We start from the raw sequence: 26,116 nt of genomic DNA on the forward strand, positions 1-26,116 counted from the left end.
ATAAGGACTCTTTTTGTAAGTTAGTACTTAATTAAAAGGCACAAGTGCTATTATACCACTCCCAGCCCCACTGCCCTCTTCCACGCCCTCTCCTTGCTGACCTCATTTTCCATCCCCAATCATACCTCCCACGGCCATGCCATTGACACCACGAAGTTGCTGGGAAAGACATTTTCTTAACGACGAATTGATTCACTGCTTTTCATTGTTGGAGAGAAATGCTTTTCCTTTGTGCTCCATGGTGTCTTTAGTCCACTGAAAGCATTTCTCATACATCTTTCTGTAGTCTTTAAAAAGAGGTAATTATATAATGGCTGACTTCTTCTAGTTACGTGGAGAATCAACATCTCCGTAGCTTTTTCAGACATACTTAATAAGAAAGCCATTAGAAAGGCAAAGAGAACCCTATCATTATTTCCCAGTTTCCTCCTTAATTATAGACAATCATTCTGAAGGAGGGGGGACAGCTTCTGTGACAAAAGTTGTCTAGCATTTAACAGAACAATTTAGAACCAGATTGAACAGATCAACGTTATGTCAACTTGCAGATGCTCGACAAAAAAACACTTAAAGGATGTTAGATGGAATGAGATGCTAATTCAGCCTTTTCTCCTTTCCCTTCACTCTGAAAACAGAGGGTGGTTTTTTGTTGTTGTTGTTGTTGTTGTTCCTCTCTGCTTAGGAAAATTCAGGTAGGTCTGTCTCAAAGGCTCCAATTAAAGCATGATACACCCCCAAATTCTTACTCTTTTTTTTCCAGGGTAACGCAAATATGACCGCCACCATAAAAGCCACTGACATTTTCCCACTTCAACACATTTTCCTTTGGCTACAATTCTACCTCCAGAAAATTAATTCTAAAGTTTTCTTATGCTTTCTTCTTAGTTCTGAAAGCTCTAACAAAGATATCAAAGACTGAGTGGTTTACAAAGAACTTAAATTATAGTTAAGTATAAACTTAACTATAAACTTATTTTTCAAAAATACACTTATTTTTCACAGTTCTGACCATTGGGAAGTCCAAGAGCAAGGGGCCAGCAGATTCAGCGTCTGGTAAGGACCTGATTCCCGGTTCACAGATGGTCATCTTCTTACTACAACCGCATGTGGTGGGAGCGGCAAGGGAACTCTGAGGTCTGTTTTATAAGGACACTAATCCATTCATGAGGTTCCACCCTCATGCATGCATGCTAAGTCGCTTTAGTGGTGTCTGCCTCTTTGCAACTCTATGGACCGTAGCCCACCAGGCTCCTCTGTCTATGGGATTCTCCAGGCATGAATACTGGAGTGGGTAGCCATTCCCTTCTCCAGGGGATCTTCCCAACCCAGATATCAAACCCACGTCGCTCATGTCTCTTGCCTTGGCAGGCAGGTTCTTCACCTCTAGTGCCACCTGGGAATCCACTCCTAAAGGGCCCACCTCCTAATACCGTCGCACTGGGAGTAAGTTTTCAACATGTGACTGTAAAGGGAACGCAAACGTGCAGCCCATAGTGCCGCCCTTGTTCCCAAGCCGGTCTATAGGCCTAAGCCAAGAGAAACATGCTTCTGAGTCTAGGGCAGATGTTAGCGTTGGGGAACACAGCAGCTTTCGCTCAACACAGATACAATCAAGTCAAACACCCTGGATCCAGAAGAGAAGACCCTCCACCCAAGAAAGTCACAGAGTGGCAAACCCAAACGAGATGCGGAATGTCTACCTGTTTCCTGGGCAAGGTGTTCATCTGTCTGAGGGGACACTGGTAATGGCCCAAATGAACCTTCTAGCCAAACCAATAGTTTATCCTATAAAATAAGAAGGATAAATACTTTCTTCACCTATTTGATTGTTTGGGAATCAAATGAGATAGTCCTACTAAAGTTGCCTGGAAAATTATAAAATATACAACGAATGCTTTACAGTTTTCCACTGAATTAACCCAAACAATGCAGATTTACTTTGCTGTCTTGCATGCATCAGGCAGGCAGCCCCCACTGTTTTTCTACCTGAAAGGTAAAGTGACTCCTCCAGGTGACACAGCTAATAAACAGAAGAGCTGAGAGTCAAGCAAAACCTCAGTGATATCAAGAGCCTGATCTCTTAAACAACTACTCTTTCTCCAAAAATGCAAGAGGAGAGGTCTACCAACCTTGCTTTAATAAGTGTCTCTCCAGCTCTCAGCATCACACAAGTGGGGATACCTGATATATAAGGGAGGTACTCATGCGTTTATTTTGTAAGTAATCACTTTCCAGCAAAACTTTTTTGAATGTTTTTATAAAATATAGCTTTAATATTAAAAATCAAACAGTAGAGAAGGCTCCAGGTGGGAGTGGGTGGGGAGATTCTGCAATTCTCCAGTCATCCCTCACCTTTCTCCCACTCTCCATCTTTTTCTAATATTTATTTATTTTATTTATTTGGCTGCACTGGGTCTTAGGTGCAGCACGTGGGATCTTTTAGCTGTGGCATGTGGGATCTAGTTCCCTGACCAGGGGTCAAATCTGAGCCCTCCACACTGGCAGCTCAGAGTCTTAGCCACTGGACCACCAGGTAAATCCACCAACTCTACATCTTAACCTACCATTGTATACGACTGGGGTAACCTCTGCCAGGAGCTCCATGTGTTGTGAGTATTCTGAATATTTTTAGATACAAATAGGATCATTCTATACATGTTATTCCACAATTTGTTTTCTTTTTTTAATTTAATACATGTGAGCTCTTTTAATACATGTGAGCTCTTCCTATTAACACATATGTATCTACGTGATTTTAGTAGCTATGAACCATGGTGTGTGTGGACCATAATGAATGTACATGGCCACTGAGCTACAGGCACTTAGGCTATTTCTTAGTGTCTACGTGTTTGTTTATGTCATTATTAGAAAGCAGCCAAGAACATCCTGTATACATAATTTTGCAAATTTATGTGAGTTCATATATGAAATAAATTCATAAACGTAGAGATGATGAGTCAAAGGAATTGAACATTTTAGGTTTCCATAGATATTGCCAAATTTATCTTCAAACACTTGCACCAGTGCGTTCTTCTACAAACAACAGTATACAAGAATATCTGTTGGCATCTATTTTAGCCAACTGAGGAGGTTATCAAACTTTTAAATCTTTGCCAGTTCGGTGGGGGCAAAACACTCATCTGCCCATTTATTTTGTATTTCATTATCAGTGAGCATGCATCTCTTCTCATTCTTTTTATACCACCTCCCTCTTTATGTCTTATGCTCATTTGTCTCTGAATTTTGGGTCTTAGTCTGTTCTATTTTTAGTTCTTAAGATATTATGGAACATGAGTCCTTTTGTTACAAGTGTGGCTGTTATTTTGTTTCCCAGTCTGTCTTTGGACTTTCTTTACACTATTTTTTTCAAGTAGAATTTTTTATTTTTATATAGGCAAATCTGTTTATCCCTTGCTTTACGGTTCTAAGCTTTATATCATGCTTAAAAGAGCCATACCCATTCCAAGATCATTTTTAAAATTCATAAAAGTTTTAGTCTAGTGTTTTTATAGATCCATATTTTAATGTTTAAACATTCGATCCTTCTGGAATTTATTTTGGTATAAGAAAGGAAGTCAGTATCAAACTTCACCAGGTGGAACAGTTTCTCTTACCAGGAAACCATGCTTAGTTCATGTAACAAAAAAAATTTGTGTTGTATACATACCACATATTCAGTGTGCCAGGGCCATTTCAACCATTACAAGCTCTTCATTTTGCCTAAATGATGACCTTGAATCGTGTGCAGCTTACTGATCCAGGCCTCAGTTTATCTACTGGCAGGGCACCTGGTAATTGTACTGACATCAGTCACCTGGGTATCTCTTGATTAACTTATTTTCCTAATCCAAGAACTCTTTTCTACCTCTTTGGCAGAATGTGTGCTTAGTCACTCAGTCATGTCCGACTCTTTGAGACCCCATGGTCTGTAGCCGCCCAGCTCCTTGGGGAGCTGGTCCATGGGGATTCTTCAGGCAAGAATACTGGAGTGGGTTGCCATGCCCTCCTCCAGGGGATCTTCCCGACCCAGGGATCAAACCCAGGTCTCCCGCATTGCAGGTGGATTCTTTACCATCTGTGCTACCAGGGAAGCCCCTTTGGCAGAACAGTGTTCTTAAAACACACAGTATTACAAAAGAAACAAGAATAATACATGAGAATGCAGTTCTACCCGAAGACCCCTGGGGTTACTTAGGATTCCTTCCTTCTCCTAACTTTGCAAATACACTTCGTGGAGGCAGACACAGAAATCTGTCCAATGGGCTGACTCTCTCCCTCCTGCTGCCAGCTGGGGTCTCTACATCGCGAGCTTCCCTCTACCTCAATGCCTCCTGTACAGTCACTGACTCACACTTAGCTAATCTGCAACTGGCTCTTCCATATCAGATGAGCCACTGCCAAGTTTATTCAGTGGTCCCCAACCTTTTTGGCACCAGGAACGGTTTCATGGAAGCCAATTTTTCTATGGACCAGGGGGATGCGAGCCATGGGGAGTGGCTGTAAATACAGCTGGAGCTTCACTCTCTCACCCACAGTTCACCTCCTGCTGTGCGCCCCCATTTCTAACAGGGGGTTGTGGACCCCTGATTTACATCCACATATTACTGTCCTGTTATATACATGCAAAACAAAAGAAAAAAGGAACATAGTCATATATTCTCATGAGTATGTGTCTGTACTAACTTCGGTTGGGTTTTCTGGTCCCTAAATAGGTATATCCTTCCCCATGTCACCATATTGTAAGTCCTCCTGATTTCTGCTGTGAGAAACAGGTTGACATCAGAAGGTCATTTCTGAAGAACTGTTACCCTAGAGTATTTTGAAAGCAGAAGAAGAATGGTAACAGTGGATCCATGTGATGAGAAAATTTGGGGAATGAGCTATGAATTGAGTGAGGCAGCACGCAAAGGGGAAAGGCTCACCTTGCAGACAAATATAACTCTGATTCCATTGGCTTTGTCTGTGATGTGTAACATTATTGGATCATTAGCCTTTACCTTTGCTCAAAGCCAACTCTAGCACCTGGATCAACCATAACAGAGCCCCCAAGGGCATCACCACATTAGGTATTCTACAGCCCATATGGAAGAACACTTTACAGTATATTCACCATTGACTTAGAGGAACCCTCCTCAAAAACAAACAAACAAACAAACAAAAACCAATAAGATAACCTTTGGCTCCTAAACACTCATACTCCTTCTTTCTTGTCCACTCTATGCTGAAAGAGTAACTGAAAAGATGATCTAAAAAGTGATAAAGTGGCAAGTTCCTTGACAAAAGCAAATGGCATTAATCAGAAACTCAAATTTTCTCTTAGATGGACCACTTGGACTGTAAGAAAAAACACACACACAAACAATTTTAACCCCTAAGTGACAAAATTTTCACAGAACTGCTACATTAAAAAGAGATTGTAGGGACTTCTCTGGCAAGTCCAGTGGATAAGACTTTGCCTTCCAATGCAGGTGGTGCTGGTTCAATCCCTGGTCAGGGAACTAAGACCCCACATGGCTTGCAGCCAAAAATCACAAAACAGAAGCAACATTGTAAAAAATTCAATAAAGACTTTAAAATGATGCACATCAAATAAAAACGGTAAAAAAGAAAGAGACGTTTAGAAAGAGATTGTAGACATGAAAATATATTTTTTAACTTGTAAAAGACAAGTCCAGAAAAGGTACAGTGATCATCAACAACACTGATAGTTGTCTTCTCTGAACATGGCTCAAAATCATGAAAGCTTCAAGCTACAGACCTCAGAAAATTTATTTTAGACCTCTTTTGCCTGATGTAAGATTACTCATCCCTGTACACACAACACGAGGCCAGGAAGAAACCATGGAGGTCATCCAGTCTCACCACTGACTACAGATGAGGAAAGAAGCGGGTCAGAAAGGTTAAGCGAAGTGTTGGAGGTCACAGTGAGTCAGCTCATAGCTGGGACAAAACCGCAGATTTACTAACTCTGTGGTCTTTTTGGTGACCCACTTCCACCTAGGAGAAACAGATGTATAAAGTTACACTGTGATACAAAGCCTGGCTGGACTGACCAGGCTGCTCATCCTCCCCACGTTTTGGAGTCAGTCTGCTCTCTGCCCCAGGAGGATAACAGGTACCAACTCCCTCAACCAGCAAACTTGCCCTCCGCTTCCAGCTGAGTTTAGGCAAAAAGCTTCCCAGCGGGAGAAGGACGGAACAGAAGACGTCCGTTCACCTCTGTGTGGGAGCTGCTCTGAGATTACAGCTCCCCCTGGGTCTTTCTGCCTCCATTCCCCTGCCCCTTCATGCCTGAGGGTGTGTTTTCATTTCCTAAGGCTGCCATGACAAATTACCATACGCTGGGACTTCCCTGAGAGTCCAGTGGCTAAGACTCCGCGCTCCCAATGTAGGGGGCCTGGGTTCGATCCCTGGTCAGGGAACTATTAACAGATCCCACATGCCGCAACTAAGACCCAGTGGAGCCAAGATAAAAATAATTAAGTACAAAAAAAAAAAAAAGTACAAATAAACATTAAAATCATTACCATACATTCAGTGGTATAAAATAACAGAAATTTGTCCAGGGACTGTACGTTTGAAATGAAGGTGTTGGCAGGCCCATGATCTCAGTGCCCAAGGAATGGCCCTTCCTGGCCCCTGCCCGGCTTCTGGGGTTTGCTGGCTACCCCTGGTGTGCCTTGGTCTGTAGAGCTATTGCTGTGTTCTCTCTGCCTGCCATCACGTGGTGTTCTCCAGGTGTTTGTCTGCGTTTCTTCTCTTTTCTTATAAGAATGCCAGTCATATTGGAGGACGGTCTGCCTTTGTAACCTCATCTTGACTTGGTTACACTCACAGAGTCTCTTTCCAAATACGACCACATCCCTAGGAATCGAAGATTAAAACTTCAGCAGATCTTTTTGAGGGACACAGTTAACCCATAACAAAGTGGCAACAGTGCTTGGCAATTACCAGCCCCGGGGTTGGTATTATCACTAGTGTCTCTGTGTACAGGTGCTATGTTATAATCTTGTGTTTTCGTGTGTAGGTGCTGTATTGTCACTGGTGTTTTCGCATACAGGTGCTGTATTATCACTTTTTTCGTATACAGGCAGACCTTGTTGTACTGCATTTCCCTTTATTGAGTGGATGTTATAGATTGAAAGTTTGTGGCAACCCTGCATTGAGACGTCCATTGCTGCTATTTTTCAGCAGTGTTTGCTCACATTCTGCCTCTGTGTTACATTTTGGTAATTCTCACAATATTTCAAACTTTATTTACTTTATTATTAAATTTGTTATGGTGATCTGCGGTTGGTGATCTTTTTAATATCATAGTTTTGTTTTTTATTGAAATATGGGCTACCCTGGTGGCTCAGCGGAAAAGAATCCGCCTGTAATGCAGGAGACACAGGAAACTCAGGCTCAATCCCTGGGTCAGGAAGATCCCCTGGAGGAGGGCATGGCAAACTCCTCCAGTATTTTTGCCTAGAGAACCCCATGGACAGAGGAGCCTGGTGGGCTACAGTCCATGGGGTCACAAAGACTCAGACACAACTGAAGCGACTTAGCACAGACACATAGTTGATTTACAACACTCGTTTAATTTTAGATGTGAAAGTGAAGTCGCTCAGTCATCGTGTCCGACTCTCTGCGACCCCATAGACTGTAGCCTACCAGGCTCCTCTGTCCATGGGATTTTCCAGGCAATAGTACTGGAGTGGATTGCCATTTCCTTCTCCAGGGGATCTTCCCAACCCAGGGCTCAAACCCAGGTCTCCCGCATGGTAGACAGACACTTTACTGTCTGAGCCACCAGGGAAGTGTACAGCATAGTGATTCAATTAATAGTTTTTTTCAGATTCTTTTCCATTACAGGTTATTACAAGATACTGAATATACTTCCCTGCTATACAATAAATACTTTTTGTTTACCTTGTTTTGTATTTTTAAATCAAGGTATGTATACTTTTTTAGATGTAATGCTACTACTGCCCACTGAGTAGACCACAATATAATACAAAGGTAACTTTTATATGCACTAGGAAACCAAAACATTCACACAACTCATTTTATTGGTATACTTGTTTTATTGCAGTGGTCTGGAACCAAACCCACAATATCTCTGAGGTATGCCTGGATGCTATATGCATTCCTATAAACAGTTCCTTCACTAAAGTTTACTAAACTCTTCCATGTCCACTTAGGATATAGAAAGCCACAAGGGACTACTGATGCCACCCTAACAATGAGAAAATGCAAAGTAATCTATAAAATTATAACTACTCTTGAGCCCATCAGAGAGCTGAGAGCACAAAGCATTCAAGTGAACTCAATTCCAATGAGTACTGAACCCCTCCAAGGAGGGATGGAAGATACAAACTACTTCCCTCTTGGCAGAGCCCGAAAGGAAGTGGCAGCCGCAAGTGGATAAAAAGAAAATGGCTCAAATTTTAACAAATTTGTAAAGGTCAAATGAGGGTTAATGAAGCAGTGTGGAATCCCTGGGAACCCCATGCACAAGCAGAATCTGGCCCCCTTACCAGTTCCTTCTCATGAGGCTTTACCAGCTACTCTTGAGAAATACTGGAGGCAAGACAGGAAACTTGAGTGAGTCCCCTTGGGGGTGCCAATGTCTCATCGTGAGTATCTGTGGCTGCAGTGGTACAAGCACAAGGTCTCACCCATTTTCCAGACTCTTCTGGAAACACTAATGCTGCTGGGGGAAGGAAGGAAACCCTGATTCTCAGAACCCTGATCCCACAATGATCCTGTTGGGTAAGACAGAAGGGCAATTTTCATTGTTATTTCCAAGTAGGTAATATAGGGGCTTCCCTGGTGGCTCAGTGGTAAAGAACCCACCGGCCAATGCAAGAGACTCGGTTTCGACCCCTGGGTTGGGAAGATCCCTGGAGAAGGAAATGACAACCCACTCCACTATTCTTGTCTGGAGAATCCCATGGACAGAGGAGCCTGGTGGGCTATAGTCCCTGGGATCACAAAAGAGCCAGACACAACTTAGCAACTAAACAACATAATACTTACAGGTGAGGTATCATATTAAGTGACTTGCCAAAGATTGAGCCAGGACATAATTTTAAAGCTCCCAATTCCAAGTGCAATTCTCTTTCCACTATTCTCTCCTGATTCTTTATACTGTAGATATTTTCTGGAGAACCAAAGCATCTCATTCCCTGCCTTCTGGGTGAACCCAGAAGTGAAATAAATCAGGGGCAAAATAAAAAATGTTTAGCCATGGTTAAGTTACTGAAACATCAGAAATTTTATAAAACACTTGAAGAAATGTTTTTTCTCACCAAGTTCACACATGTCAAAGACGACAGCCTAGAGTCTTCACAAGCATTCCAAAAGCATTACCCACTGGCTAAAAATTGGCTCCCTCGAATACTTTTCACTTAACGGAAAGACCTTTTCAAAAGATAGCTAGACTTCCCTCCTTTGGATCTAATAAATGCCAAATCATCCATCTAAGAAACATCACAGTTGGAACATAATTTGGATGAACTCTCTGTTCCATTTTGGACAAATGGGATCCCAACTTCTTGAACACAACCAGGACTCTGAACTTAGTTCATTGTGTCATACTTTCAGAAAACAGTCATAATTAGAAAACCTCTGCTATGTTATATTTGATTCAAATCTTCTTCCCATGATAATCTTCTACCCATGATAATAGAGGAGCATTTTAACGAACATGATAATTTGGACTTATTTAATCAGAAAACTCACAGGGCACCACAATCAAGATGTCTTTTACAGTGGAAACAATGGCAGGTACCTTATTTCTGCTAATAGCCACACGACTGGGCAGCAATCCTAGCCAAGAAAGAGTTGATTTCATCCGTATAATTACTTGTGTGGATACTGTGAGATGGTATGGAGGATTCATGGCTGTTTTTCATGCCTCAGTGCTTGGTTTGTTTGGTTTTGTCTTGTTTTGGGATGTGTAGAGAGAAATGGACCAAACATCTATTGAATTTACACTATATATTACACACCATGCTAAATACTTTATAAGAACACTCATTTAATTCTTATAGTAATCCTTACCCGTGTATTAGTACTTCCATTTTGTGGATGAAGGGATTAAAGGTTCAGTAACTTCCCTGCGGCCATGAAGTTTCTAAATAAAACCTCAGGGCTTACACTCATTTTCTGAGTTTCAAAGCAGATCCATGCATCATACTGCCCTGATTAAAACCAAAACCATGTGACATATGGGATCTTAGTCCCCACATACCTAGTTCCCCAAGTAGGCACTGACCCAGGCTTCCTGTACTGGAAGCATGCAGTCATAGTCACTGGACCACCAGGGACATCCTGCAATTGCTTCTGGCTTCCACAGTTTCCCTGAGAACGCAGTCTACTTGGTGAAGATTCTCTCTGACCCGAATTCCAGCACAGAACACTGCTCTTCAACAGAGTCTGAGTGCTGGGTTGGCCAATGACCCCATTCTGGGACTCCAGTGTGCAGAGTCCCAGCTACCCTTCAGGTGTCCCATGGTTCATATCTCATTCATCTTTACGTTCCCACTGCTAATACAATTCCTGGCCCATGGCAGGGGTTCAGTAGCTCTTTGTTGAGTCACTGACAGGCAGAATGAACAGAAGAACATGGGTTGAATGGACATGTCACTGGCTCCAGCCCAGTCAACTCAGTTACTTCATCTCTTTGGCCACTGTCCTAAGGAAGCAATGACAGTAGCCATAACAAAAACATGTGTGGCCATGTCTCCCTTGTAGAAAATCAGTCTGAATAAACAGGATAGGAACTCAGATAATAAAGAGACCTCATTCCAATGAGGGAGGCAATGCAATTCTATCCAAATGCTCAGAGATACTGAACATTCAGAACTTAAGAAAAAGTACATCTAGACTTCCGGAGTCATTAAATTCTCAAAGCCGTGTCTTTTTTCACTATTTTGTCTCAGATTTGAGATTTTGGACCCAGCACTTTACAACCTATATGAATACTCTACAAATCCTGGATATATTGTACGACATCGGGAAGTGAAAAGGGACAGTGTTAGGTGCTCAGTCGTGTCTGACTCTTTGCAACCCCATGGACTGTAGCCCTCCAGGCTCCTCTGTCCATGGAATTCTCCAGGTAAAAATCCTAGAGTGGGTAGCCTTTCCCTTCTCCAGAGGATCTTCCCAACCCAGGGATCAAACCCAGGTCTCCTGCATTGCAGGCAGATTCTTTACCATCTGAATCATCAAGGAAGCCCACAGCATGAGGAATAAAGCCAATATTGGAAAGGATCAAACTGTTTCTGAGTATTTTAACTGCATCTTAGAACAAAGCTCAAGAAAGACAGAAATATCCATCAAGTGGAAACCTTTTCAAAATGGAAATCTATGCTTATTTTAGGCAGACAAGAAGCTGCCCCCAAAAGAGAGACTGATTGATAACTTTGGCAAGCAAAAGGGTAATTGCAGTCATGAAGCTCACGAGAATAAGGTTTGGAATATGTGACTCAGACGGTAAAGAACCTGCTTGAAATGCAGGAGACCCAGGTTCAATCCCTGGGTCAGGAAGATCCCCTGGAGAAGGAAATGGCTACCCTCTCTAGTATTCTTGCCTGGAGAATTCCATAGCCAGAGAAGCTCAGCAAACAACAGTCCATGGGGTCACAAAGAGCTGGACATGACTGAACGACTAAAAGGACCTCCGGTTCTGACAAAAGCGGGGAAAAGAGTCCTGAAAATTCTTCTTCTATAGTATAACCTAAAGATGCTGGATAAAATACAGCAAGCACTCTTTAAAAGTATAGGTGAATTTGCAAGAAATTAAAATTCTCAAATGCCAGAAATAAGAAGCAGCTAAAAACCAGAGAGGTAAGCCTTCTAATTGGTATCACATGGCAAGGTACAAAGGAAGGAAGGGGACATTACTGTTTGGGGGGTACTCTAAGGGTGTTAATTTTTTTGTCTGTGTTGGAATTAGAATTCAGGCTTCTGATTTAAGCTGGGACCTTTTAAAGACTCACTTTCATGAAAAGTGGATTAAGGAAAAAACAAACTAACCAGAGGCATGTAGATCAAAAAAAAAGTGGTCTATTTCAAGCCTAATCTTCAGTGGAAAAAATATTCTCTCCTAAGAATGCATATATCTGAGTCCGGGCAACACCCAAATTTTTTGGTTTGAGTTTATACTAGTACATGACGTGCTAACCCTCAATCCAAGATATCAACATAAAAATTTGTCTCAGGTTGTTAAGCCCCTGGAATGCTAATGCAAACCAACTCTGAAAGGCTATGTTCTCAATCCTGGCCACATAGCCCACAGATAAAGTACCACTGAAGATTAACTTCAAGCTCAATAATTATAAACACATGAGCTGCTGCTGCTGCTAAGTCGCTTCAGTTGTGTCCAACTCTGTGCGACCCCACAGACGGCAGCCCACCAGGCTCTGCCGTCCCTGGGATTTTCCAGGCAAGAACACTGGAGTGGGTTGCCATTTCCTTCTCCAATGCATGAAAGTGAAAAGTGAAAGTGAAGTCACTCAGTCATGTCCGACTCTTATCGACCCCATGGACTGCAGCCTACCAGGCTCCTCTGTCCATGGGATTTTCCAGACAAGAGTACAGGAGTGGGGTGCCATTGCCTTCTCCAAACACATGATTTAGATTCGTAGTGGATTTATGATGAGCAATATTTCATAAATCCACTACGAATCTATGCACTATCACAATAAAATGCAGGATTAGATCCTTGATCTATAAATACAGATAATCTGAATAAGCTAAAAAATAACTATGTTTCAAATGATTAAGAACATAAAAGAAGATATGGGAAAAGTGTAAGAACAGAATATTGTTCAAAAATTAAAATCAGCAAAGAAAAAGCTCAGAGAGAAGGCATCAAAATAAGAAAGCAATATTTCTAGGAACTTTATATATATATATTTATATGTATATATATAGAAAGAGAGACTGAAATTATAAAATTTAGCAAATGCATTAAAGAGCAGAGTCAACACAGGAAAAGAGGACTAGTGCCAAGATCGATCTGAGGAAATTGCTCAACACGAATCTCAAAGAGACAGAAAGAGATGAAAATACTAGGCAAGGTTAAGAGACAGAGGATTCAATAAAGAAGGACTAACATACACCTTGAAAGAGTTCCAGGAAGGGATTCACTCAACCAAGAGAAAATGGAATGGATTTTATTTTTTGAAGACTCAGATGAATCTAGGAAGCTTGAATGCTAAGTTGTCCAAGTTGGCCCAACTGGTACACTAATTCTTTTTCTCTGATCATTTCAACCCACATTCTTCTCCCCCTTCTCTGAAGTTCTCTGGTAATTTCAATCCATACCTCACAATGTTCCATCTTATTATACACTGTCTTGCTGACAGTGATGATAGTGTCATACACGCTAGCCATATCTCCCTAACTGAACTGCAGGATTCCAGAAGAAGAGATCATGTCTTACCTTTCCTTTGTATTTTCTGCAGTACATGGCATTACTTACTCTAGAATTTAATGAGAGAAGTAATAGAATGCAAGGTAAAAACCCCCATTTAAATGCTACAATATATAATACTTTCTTTTAGTAAAGGCATATTCATTATCTTTTTTTGAGACAAAACATATGCAAGTCAAGAACACACATTTCCACCAAGCCTAGCTGAGCAGGAGTTCAGTTAAACTTTAGCTAAAAATTCCTTCAAGCATTCATTCTTTTAGTATGCATCTAGCAAGTTTGCATGCTGAGCATATTTTGTAAATCAAACTATAAATAGCTATAATAAATGTCATATGTAAATTGATCTATTTTCAAGGTTTCTGAGTACAACAGATGATTTGAATAATTTTTTGAATGGCTGACAAATACTTTTTTGCTTTTGCATTTGAAAAGCTCCCAAACAACTGAACAAATTTTCCTAAAACTTCTTCTACAGTTCTCTGTAAGATTATAAATGGACATGAGAAAATTCACTTCTTAAATAGGTAATTAATGAAGAAGGTCCACAATAATAAGAATTAATGACTTGAGCTGGATAAGGGGTCTCTACATTCACAAAGATTTATTCCAATCACACAGTGAAGAATGCATGATGGTAACATAAAAAAATAATCAGTGGAAAACGTGTTCAGTTCAGTTCACTTCAGTCGCTCAGTCGTGTCCGACTCTTTGTGACCCCATGAATCGCAGCACACCAGGCCTCCCTGTCCATCACCATCTCCCGGAGTTCACTCAAACTCACATCCATTGAGTCGGTGATGCCATCCAGCCATCTCATCCTCTGTCGTCCCCTCTTCCTCCTGCCCCCAATCCCTCCCAGCATCAGAGTCTTTTCCAATGAGTCAACTCTTTGCATGAGGTGGCCAAAGTACTGGAGTTTCAGCTTTAGCATCATTCCTTCCAAAGAACACCCAGGGCTGATGTCCTTTAGAATGGACTGTTTGGATCTCCTTGCAATTCATAATGGTTCCTCATTGGTGATGTTTTTAGCATAAAAATTCATTGTTAGGACCCAAGTAGAGGGTATCTCAAAGCAATAATCTACATTTTGTTCATAATCTCTAAAGTGGCTTCATGAAAGTTTTGGTTGTTCAGTCGTGTCCGACTCTTGGAAACCCCATGGACTGTAGCCGCCAGTCTCCTCTGTCCATGCGATTCTCCAGGCAAGAATACTGGAATGGGTTGTCATGCCCTTCTCCAGGGGATATTCCTGATCCAGGGATCAAACTTAGGTCTCCTGCACTACAGGCAGATTCTTTATCGTCTGAGCCACCAAGGAAGCAAGTCAAATCAAAAAGGTTTCTACACCATTATATCAGCTAATGCTAAGTCACTTCAGTCATGTCCGACTCTGTGTGACCCCATAAAGGGCAGCTCACCAGGCTCTCCCATCCCTGGGATTCTCCAGGCAAGAACACTGGAGTGGGTTGCCATTTCCTTCTCCAATGCATGAAAGTGAAAAGTGAAAATGAAGTCGCTCAGTTGTGTCCAACTCCTAGCGACCCCATGGACTGCAGCCCACTAGGTTCCTCCGTCCATGGGATCTTCCAGGCAAGAGTACTGGAGTGGGGTACCATTGCCTTCTCCATTGGACCCCTTCATTACATTGCTTTAGTCCCCGCATGGTGTAATGATTAAGTACTGAACAGGGGTAATACACTGGCCAAGAAAGAAACTAGCCCAAAGAAATTAATAGATCAAAAGATACAAACCGGTGAACTCAAAGGGAGAAAAACTCAGAGAGACTTCCTCTCAGGTTCTGTCTCCCACAAAAACATTCACACACACAAACACACACACACTAAGAGCCAAAAGAAAGAGAATATCAAAGTCCAAGACAGAAAATGACAACGCAGCAGGTGTCTCAGCTGACCAGGACATCAGTTTAGGTTCCCTTTAACTCAGAGAAAAAGAAGAAAAAAAAAAAAAAACAAAAACCAGCTAGAAACATAACATCAAGTCCCAGGTGTCTTTTGCTAATCTGCGTAGTCAACTCCCTTTACTGAAAGTACCCATTTTCGTGAGGGGAACATTTAAACTGGGTAAAAAGTTTGATCTACCATGTTATATTGACTCTATGAATTGTCTTGAGAATCTAAAATAAAATCCCAAATTCTAAATGAAATTATACATGATATTAAATGCACACAAAGTCAACTGTTCCAAGACCCTCAATTGTCCATACACTCAGCTCTTGGACAAGCCAAACTCACCCAGCCAGCTCAAGGTGAACACACAGACCAAGCAGTGCAGGGGAGATCAGCTTGTCCCCTGCTCTGTGTTTATCTAGGACGGGTTGTGCTTACAGCTTCCCATTGAGTAAAGATTTTTAGCCGTGAAAATTTCCAACTGCAGTCTGCCTACCTCCTGACTAACAACCAAGGGCTCCCTCACCAAACCTCTCCTTGGGGATCTCTGGGACTTAATTCCATCAAAGAGTTCAGCCTTCTCCAGCTGCTCACCATTTCATCCGTTAAATGCCCAGACCGCTAACCCAAAGGAGGAAGTCTAATTAGCAGAGAGAACAGAGGGAGGTTGTACCAGTCAGTTTGCGAGTTAGGGACCTCCGTGCACCATGAGAAGAAAAGCCTCAGTTCCCCCATGTGTCCTTCACAGGAAACTGACAATTAAGTGCTCTGGGTCCCTGGGAAAAAGAGGCTTAACGTACACGATCTCTTTTGAAAGCATTCTCCTTTGCAAACCAAATCCCCGAAGTCTCACCCCAGAAGCCAGCAGAAATTGTCTCCTGGTTCTTTTGAGTCACAGGGACACTGAGAGCACTTTTGGAGCTACTGTGAAGGCATGCCATGGTTAGGGTGAGAGTCACTTGACATTCAGATTCAGGTTACCAGCAGAAGCAGTTTCTTACCCTAAGAAACCTGAAAGTGCCCCCATAGATGCCAACTATTTATTAAGCTTAACACATCTTGGTGAAGCCATGACCTTCAAAGGCACTCAAGAAAAAATTCATCTTCTGCAATAGATCATTCTTGGATAAAGTCTGGTTTTTCTTATTCTTTTAAATATCAAATATTGGGAGCTCCCTAGTGGTCTAGTTGGAGAAGGCAATGGCACCCCACCCTAGTACTCTTGCCTGGAAAATCCCATGGACGGAGGAGCCTGGTAGGCTGCAGTCCATGGGGTCGCTAAGAGTTGGGCACAACTGAGCGACTTTACTTTCACTTTTCATTTTCATGCACTGGAGAAGGAAATGGCAACCCACTCCAGTGTTCTTGCCTGGAGAATCCCAGGGACAGAAGAGCCTAGTGGGCTGCTATCTATGGGGTCGCACAGAGTGAGACACGACTGAAGCGACTTAGCGGCAGCAGTGGTCTAGTGGTTAAGATTCAGCACTTTCACTGCTGTGGGCTGGGTTCAATCCCTGGGTCAGGGAACTGAGATCACGCAAGATATACTGCATGCCCCCACCCCCCCAAAAATAAGATTCAAATATTGCATTCATGGTATCACAATTCAGATCAGACCCCAGATGGGATTTCCCTTATGACTTTCTGAATAACAGTTCAGCACTCTACTTTCACCATTTTGAGATGGGGTATGCTGGGGAGGGGGCTTCCCAGGCAGCAGTAAAGAACCCACCTGCCAATGCAGGAGATGTAAGGACACAGGTTCAATCCGTAGGTGGGGAAGATCCCCTGGAGGAGGGCATGGCAACCCACTCCAGTATTCTTGCCTGGAGAATCTCATGGACATGCAACCATGGGGTTGCAAAGAGTCGGACACGACTGAAGCAACTTAGCACACTCACAAGGGCTGGGGAGGAGAGTCTTTGCATCTAAAAAACGTAGATTATTCTCACATTTGATGGATTAAAGTGTGCCTGCTAAATAAACAAAAATAAAAAATAAGTAAAACCTGAGAATTAGAATCTTAAAATCATTAGTCTGACCCTCTTATCAAGACCCAGAAAGGGTTCGGCATCCCATGGTTAGGGCAAGAGCCACTGGACATCCAGATTCAGGTTACCAGCAGAGCAGATATCCTTCCACGCATTACTGTTTACCCCTGTAGGACTAAAGGATCTCAAGGCATGTGTGATGTATCAACTGGGGGATGCAAAGTTACATGATATTCCATTCTGGTCAATACTGCTACATATAATTTTGTATTCACATTATGTCTTTCAGTTCTCCTCCATGGGTCACCATTATGCACAACCCCAGTGTAAAGTCACTGCCCTAAGTAGTGGGGAAAGTAATGTCTTTTGAGTCTACCTCTCCATAACAATTCCAAGTTTTTCTTTGAAGCCATCTAACTTAGTGACTTCCAAGATTCCAACCAAAAACTTTGATCTGATCTAAACTTGCCATGTTTCAGTAAGAAAACATGGTTCGGGTTGACCTCCTTGAGCTGCCTATGCTCGAAATGCTTCCTCCTACTTCCTGAACGCACCACTTCTCCACACTGTCCAGTACAGCAGCACTAGCCACATGCACTATGTAAATTAAATTCTAATTACTCAGCGGCTTCCCTGGTGATCCAGTGGTCAGACTCCATGCTTCCAGTGAAAGGGGTGTGAATTGGATCCTGAGGTGGGCAACTAAGATCCCACATGCTGTGGGGTGCAGTCAAATGATTTTTTTTTAATTCCTCAAAATTAGATAAAATGTAAAATTCAGTCACATGATCTGCATATCAAGTGTTCACTACCTGCAGGTGAACTGTGACCACGAGACTGGGCAGCACAGATACAGAACATATTCAGCTTCAGGGAAAACTACTGGCCAATGCTGCCCTGGAAGCTGCAGATTTCTTCCCAGCTCGACTGCAAATTCCTTAGTCTTCTCAAACACTGCATCTCTGAAACTCATTTGCTTTTTTATTTTTAAGCCCCTGCCAAAATGTGTGCATGCTAAGTTGCTTTATTTTGCCATCCTGATAAGTGTGTAGAAATATCTTTTTGTGGTTTTAATTTGCATTTCCTAATGGCTGCTGATGCCAAACATATTCCTTGTGTTTATTTGCTGTGTGTATAGACTCTTCAGTGAGATGTCTGTTCATGTCTTTTGCCCATTTCTATTGGATTGTGTTTTTTCACTATTGGCCTTTAACAGTCTTTACATATCTTCAACACTAGTCTTATGTGACATATCTGATTTGCAGATATTTTCTCCCAGCCTCCAGCTCTTTGTCCTCATCATGAGGTCCTTTGCAAAGTCTTTAACTCTTATGAAGTCAATTTATCCATTTTTCCTTTTATGGATTATGCTTTTGGAGCCAAATCTATGAAATCCTCACCCAGTCTTTTTTTTTTTTTAACTGAAACTTTTATAGTTTAACATTTTACATTTAAGCCCATGATCCACTGTTAATTAGTATTTGTATAAAGTGTAAGGTTGAGTTCGGTTTTCTGCCTATGAATGTCCAACTGCTCCAATACAATTCACTGAAACAATTAACCTTCCTCTATTGAATTGTTTTTGCACTTTTGTCAAAAATCAGTTGGGGAGGAAAAGTTTTGAAGATCTTTGCACAATATGAATATACTTAACATTACTGAACTGTTTACTTAAAAATGGTTAAGATGATAAATTTTATGTTTTTTACCACAATTTAAACATTCAAAAAACAGTTAAAAATTAGTTGGGCATATTTGTATGGGTCTAACTCTGGATTCTACAGTAGATATTTAATATGTGTTAAAATCAGATAGAGTGATTCCTCCCACAGTATTTTTCTTTAGTTTTGCTTCAGCTATCCTAGATCCTGTGTAGAAATCTTTATTATTATTTTATCCTTCACAAAAAAAGATTATAAAAGAACGTATTTCATATAAGGAAAAAGAGACATTGATCTCTATGTAGTCATCAAAAATTTACTCATCAAATACACTATCATTTCTTGGGCAATTTTTCTATGTTGGCACATTCTGACAAGACCTCACTTAATCTTCACAAAAATCTATGCAACATGTACTATCTCCATTTCTATAATACAAAGTAACTGAAGACCAGATAGGTTAAGTAGTTTTCCCAAGGACACACAGGTGAAAAGTGGTAGAATCAAAATCTGCACATGAATCTGTTCGATCCCAAAGCCCACGGCTTTCCACTGTGCCATTTCCTATGCCTTTCACAGTGTCTACCATCTGCTTGATAATCTCTGTTTAATCTCAGGGATACAAAGAAGAGTAACACATGCCCCTGTTTTTGAGAATCTCTTAGGTTTTTTCCAGCAGTTTTCAGCCCTCAAGCTAACAGGCTAAGAGTTGGTTCAGTCAAGGTTCAATCGCCTTTTTCCATCTTCCTTTACTGAAACTGCTTTTCTCCCTTCAATCTTACCTTTTCCAACAATGACTAACCACTTAATCCACCCAAATTTCTCAGCCTGAAAGATCACAACCATTCTTTTCTACTAAGCCTACCATTAACTCTCAGGTACTTAGAGCCCTATATTATCCTACTCAGTAGGTAGGGGAGCCAGGAGATGGACTAGCTCCTCTAGATCAAAGATGGGATATGGCTTTAGTCTTCAATAGACATCACCTTTACTGTTTGACAAAGGCCAGCTGATAGCTGGAATACTGCTTGTCTGCGCAGGGCTACTTTGCAGACACTATAGCTACTTATGAGTTTCCACTGTCAACACACAGGCAATTAGGTCACAACACAATAATTCAATTCTATTTAAAATGGTGTTTGCATTTAATTAGTATCTGCTCCAGTACTTTGGCCACCTCATGCGAAGAGTTGATTCATTGGAAAAGACTCTGATGCTGGGAGGGATTAGGGGCAGGAGGAAGAGAGGACAACAGAGGATGAGATGGCTGGATGGCATCACCCACTAGATGGACGTGAGTTTGAATGAACTCTGGGAGATGGTGATGGACAGGGAGGCCTGGTGTGCTGCGATTCATGGGGTCACAAAGAGTCGGACACGACTGAGCAACTGAACTGAACTGAACTGAACTGAGTGTCTGCTTTTAAGGTATCAGTCAGGAGCGGGAATGGCAATATGGAATCGCCTATCTTTCCCATTGTAAACATATGACTTCATTAGCATTCTCATGTGAGCAGTGAAATTTCTTACTTTCCTAGAAGGTTAAGAAGGTCAAAACGGTTTCCATTGCCTATCATAAAAATAACTATCGGTCTCTACAATGGGATCTTGTGCATATAATGATATCGCACCAGAAACTGATCAGTAGAGGCAGGTCATATTAAAGAACTCTTTAGGGTCTATGTTCAAATATCATGCAATGCAACAGGCTTACAGAGATGATAAAGGACTGACCCCAACCTTAAGAATCACAACAGCAATTAACTATAAAATAAAACATGCCAAAACAAATGTTTATATAGAGCTCCTCTGAAGCCAGAAGGAATAAAAATTTTTACTCAATCAGAAGAGGTCAGGAGGGCTTCCCTGGTGGCTCAGTGGTAAAGAACCCACCTGCCCATGCAGGAGACATGGGTTCAATCCTTGATCCAGGAGATCCCACATGCTGCAGAGCAACTAAGCCCACGCACCACAGCTACTGAGCCTGTGCTCTAGAGCCCGGGAGCCGCAACCACTGAAGCCCACACACCCGCGAACCTGTGCTTTGAAATACGAGAAGCCAGTGCGCTGCGAAGCCCTAGCAGCGCAGCTAGAGAGCAGCCTGAGCAGCAGTGAGACACAGTATGGCCAAAAATTTTCATTTTTTAAAAATAAAGGTCAAGAAAAACTTTACAGAAAATTGAAGTTAGTTTTAAACGGTTTCCAACCACAGACACAGCTCAGGAAAAAGACTATCTTGGAAAAAAAAATTTTTTTTAATGTATGTTCCTCAAATGAGAAGTTTTGACTTCAGAATTCTTCTCCAATATGAGTATCTGTCAGGTCCTTATCTATAAAATGGTGCTGACATCACCTCCCTTCAAACAGACATTGTGAAAAATGCCTGTGACACTCCTGATAAAATGGAAATAATTTCCAAAGCAGGTGTGCAAAATATGTGCCCATACTCTCTGTATGACACCCATTCCTGGAGGCTGCATAGAACACAGACTTGCACCAGGCAGCTCCCCTCCTCTGACCACCTGCACGTCATCGCGGGAACCTACCAACCGCTGAAAAAAGGCAGAAAATACTTCAAGCGGTGAACCTGCTTGACATCAGACCCCCAGAGATGCATCACAAAGACTGAGATTCGTAATATGCAACAAAATTCAAATCCCAGTTAATCAGCATGTTAGCAGCGGGGAAATTCCCAAGAGGGAATGTGAGAGATGTCAACGGACTTTCTGCTGTCCAGACAATGTGGTCCCCTTTCACCAGAGACAAACCAGTCATTTTTCACCCAAACACCTGAAGCAGTACTAGAGAGTTTAAGTGCTTATCATCTTAGGGTATACATATTTAAATGATGTGGCATCCAATAAGACTTCAACTGTACTCCCAGCAAACTCCAGGCTGACTCAATTCTCATCAAATGTTCACGTGGGAGAAATCCTATTTGAAGTTGGTCCCAGGGATGAGACGCTCTTGGCCTGCCCAGTCAATGAGGCTGTCAGAGCACCGCCTAGACAACGCCAAAGGAGGCTAAAAGAAACAGTCCTATGAAGTCCTTACCTGTGAGCAGGTATGTCGTGGAGCACATTAATCAGCCATATAAAACTCACCTCTTCTGTGGAAACACCAGAGAAATTTTCCTTAGATCTTGATACAACACAGGTTCTGCATCTCCTGGAAAGAAGGTAAATTTTTATTTTATAGGCATAGAAACTATCATTGCTCATTTTATATATATCTTTTTTCTTTGGCAACTAGGAAACACATACAGTTATAATGCACACACACAACGGACATGCCTCTGTGGTTATTACATAAGCTCTGGGGCATTATTATTTTTCCCTCATTTTTTCCTTCACCCTTATTTTATTTTATTTTTTTATATTCTTATTTCTGTAGGATATAAAAAGTAAATTCCCAGACAGGTGAATACACATTATATGTTGTTGTTTAGTCACTCAACTGTGTCTGACTCTTTGCAACCCCATGGACTGTAGCCCTCCACGCTCCTCTGTCCATGGGATGCTCCAGGCAAGAATACTGGAGTGGATCACCATTTCCTTCTCCAGGGAATCTTCCTGACCCAGAAATCAAACCCATGTTTCCTGCATCGGCAGGTGGATTCTTTACCACTGAGCCACCTGGGAAACCCACAAGTTGATATCTGTCTATAATTTATGCAGGTTAGTAAACGGCATCACCACTGGCTGTGGGGCAGGAAAAGAAGAGTTCTGGGACAGAATGTCTGTGATGGTACCAACGATTCTAATGCCAGGATCCACAGGCTGCGGTCACTCTCTGAATGTGTGTTTTACCAAATGTCTTAAAAACATTTCCTCATAATGGTCATAAAAAGGAGACAAGGAAGGAAGAATTGATGGATACAGTTTTAAGGCTGTTCCACTTCTTTAAATGTATAATTAAATTTGATCCTATGTTTATACCTCTTTAAACATTTCAGAAATAAATTCAGAATCATAAAATGATGGTTCTTTTAACCCATATTTTCATGAAATACAGCAGATGGAGTTATAACTTAGTCACTTGTCTTAACATGGATTGCTCCAGAAAGCAGAGTTTGAAAGAAAGACTCCAGTGAGTCCTTTACTGAGATACAGGATCCCAAGGAAAAGGTATGAATGACAGTGTCAGCAAAGCAGGCTAGAAGGAGAAGCCATTATAAATATTCTTTATCAAGTTGGTCTCCACTATCGACAACTGGCTTCTCGGTCTTACAGGACGGTCTGATATGCCATATAAAACATGTTTCAGAAGCAATTCCCTGGTGGTCCAGTGGTTAAGAATCTGCCTTGTAATGCAGGGGATGCAGGTTCTATTCCTGGATGGGGTACTGAGATTCCCACATTCCATGGAGCAACTAAGCATGCACGCAGCAACCACTGAGCCCACGTGCTACAACTAGAAAGAGTATGTGCCTGTCACGAAAGGTTCTCATGACACAATGGAGATCCCCTGTGCCACCACTAAGACCCAACACAGCAGAATAAATAATAAATAAACAACATTTTGTAAATGTTTTAGAACTGTGAGTGGAGAGAAGAAATGTTATCTACCAGTTCCCAATGTCCATGATCAAAGTTCACCCCATCAGTATTAATGCCCCAACATTTCCAAGTTGTTAATGTGTGGACGCCCAGTGGGTTTCCACGGCACCCCCTGCTGCTGCAACAACAACAACAGAGGATCCCCGGGGTGCGACTAGAGATGGGAATACAGGGCCAGAGGCATCTGCAGGAAGCAGGTCAGATCCCGTGGAGAACTGACCCATGCCCACAGTGTCATATTCCTGGGAATTTATTCAAAACAACCAAATAACCTCTACATTCTTTTCTCCCACCCACCACCCTCCCCGATCTGTCTATAATCTGTCTAAAGATTGAAAGAAAAAAAAAAGAGTAGTCTGCACAAAGCATTGGTCAGATTAGAAGCCAAGCTGACATTAGCACTAGAGAACAGGTGGACCGGAAGTATCCCATTGTGTGATGTGAGTATTAAATTAAATTAAGGAGTAACATCGATGCAGGTATGACAAGGGATCGGGTGCCCAAGCATCTTCTATCTGAAAGAGCCCATCATGAGGGACCCAGCCCACTACCAATTTAAACACCACGCACTCAATAATCTCTGTCTCGCAAAAGAATGCCAAGTTAAAAGAAGCAGACAGCAGCTGTATGAACAGAAAACTCAGGCTCAGACATCCGAAACATATTCAGAAACTTTGGCAGCCTAAGATTATCAGAGCATAAGATTAGAAACTTTTGCTCTTGCCATTAGAATTTGCAGCAAAGACATTCAACTCCAGCAGCAGAGGGTAGTTGCAAGAATAAGGCAGGAGCTTAAAAAAAAAAAAAAAGAAGGCAGGAGCTGTGAATAAGGCTCAGGGCCTTTTCACACCTTGAATAAGTGAGTGACAGTTAAATATTTCTCCTTAGAGGGAAATATAAGTTCAAATGCATTATTAAAAGACATAATACAAAATTAAGGTAATGAAAATAAATAGTCTTAATGTAATGAGAAATTATCACAATATTTCTATAAAGACTCTATTCCTTTTAATATAAATTTTCTATGAATCATTTATAACTATTCATTAAATTTTTATAGGGAAAACATAAGTGAGTGGGCTTTATGAGGTTCTAGCTCTGTCTTACATTAGGGAATCATCTTAGCAACATTTCTCAGAGTGGATTGTATGGATATTAAAAGGGCTTCTGTGAAAAGAGAGTTTCCTGGTAAGATATGCTTGAGAAACTCTGGGTTAAACAAGGTAAACCAGTCTCCTTTCTGTAGACATTTCATCATCCTGAATCAAGATGGTGACATAGGTCATTTCTTGCTTTGGTCTCCATCGCCAGAAGACCAACTTACAGCTCTCCAGAGACAAGACTCCACTAGGAAAATCTCAGAGCCTGGTGGAGAGGCACAGAGACCAAGAAGAATCTCACTAGAAGGGGAGGAGGAGTGTCTTCACTTGGAACGCATGGAACCTTCCCCAAGGCCAGCACAGAGCCCCACTGAGAGGGGCCCCATGGGCCTACGGTTCCTCCAGAGGAAAAAGAGAGCCCAAGGTGGACACCCAGCACCCTCACATTGCAGGATGCATCCCAGAAGGCCCACTCAGGTCTCACCTCACGGGGCTCGCTGGGGAATGTGCAGAGTTTGACCACAGATGGAAGAGCGCGTGAGGCTTACAGCAAGCAGCATCAAGGTGGTAGTGGACTAAGATCTTCCTTGCAGCAGCCCCCAATAGACATACCTGCCAGAGGTCTGCCTCTCTGCGGAGCTGAGCCAATAGCCCCACCTGGCCAGGAAGCTTGGTCGTCAGCTCTGCTCAGTTTGGATATCAAGACAACGGGCAGTACCAGTGTGGACCCCACTCTACGGCCCTGCTTGGGCAGGGAAGCAAATTCATAGCTCTGCCCAACTGCTAAGCACAGCCCCCGATCTCACCCCTCCAGGAAGCCTGGCTACTGATGCCTGGAGGCGTGGAGCACAGCTTACAATCCATCCAGGCAGAGAGTCATGCCAGCAGCCCAGCACAACTGGTGAACACTGGCTAAGGCCCCGCACAACCAGGGAGACTGAGCAGCCTCAGAGCCTACAGCCCACGCCAGCGGCGCTGAGCCTTCAGCCCTGCCCTCCTGCTGAACAACAGCCTTGTGGTCTGGTCTGGGCAGGGAGCCCAGCCAGTGACCCTGTGCAGTGATGCGGCAGAGTCTGCAGCCCCACCCGACCAGGGAGCTCTGAACAGAGGCCACACCCACCCCCGAAGCACACGCTCTAGCCCCGTCCACCTGAGGGACAGCTACCCGAGTGCAAAGCCCAGTAGGGGCCCTGCCCAACTTCTGGGTACAGCCTGTGACCCCACATGAAGCCAGACCCCCTAGACCCCACGGGTCCAGGAGCAGTGGTGGAGCACAGCCCAGGGCCCTGCCCTTCGGCAGAGTCCAGCCAGCAGCACCACCCTGATACTGAATACAGCCTCCCACCCTGCCTGATCAGAAGTGACTGCAGAGCCCAGCTAGTGGCCCCACCTGAATGCAAAACCAATAGCAGCCCCACCCAACTAGGGAGCCCACCCCAGGGTCTCCGCTTGAACAAGAAGCTCAG

General features: G+C 42.5%; 1 long non-coding RNA gene across 5 annotated transcripts in view; it reads right to left on the bottom strand.

Annotated features, from left to right (window-relative positions):
• Positions 1 to 25,672, bottom strand: part of LOC105605199 (uncharacterized) — a 208,338-nt gene extending 182,666 nt beyond the window's left edge. For 4 of the 5 annotated variants that reach the window (XR_009598618.1, XR_009598615.1, XR_009598616.1 and 1 more), the window contains exons 1-2: positions 25,263 to 25,672; positions 22,096 to 22,159 (exon numbers count right to left, since the gene is read on the bottom strand). This is a non-coding gene — a long non-coding RNA (uncharacterized LOC105605199). Of the gene's footprint in view, positions 1 to 22,095; positions 22,160 to 25,134 lie in introns of all 5 variants that reach the window. The other variant, XR_009598617.1, reaches the window with a different exon arrangement.
• Between the last annotated feature and the right edge of the window lie 444 nt (positions 25,673 to 26,116).

The sequence above is a fragment of the Ovis aries genome, chromosome 26 (genome assembly GCF_016772045.2).
Source record: "Ovis aries strain OAR_USU_Benz2616 breed Rambouillet chromosome 26, ARS-UI_Ramb_v3.0, whole genome shotgun sequence".
Taxonomy (NCBI): Eukaryota; Metazoa; Chordata; class Mammalia; order Artiodactyla; family Bovidae; genus Ovis; species Ovis aries.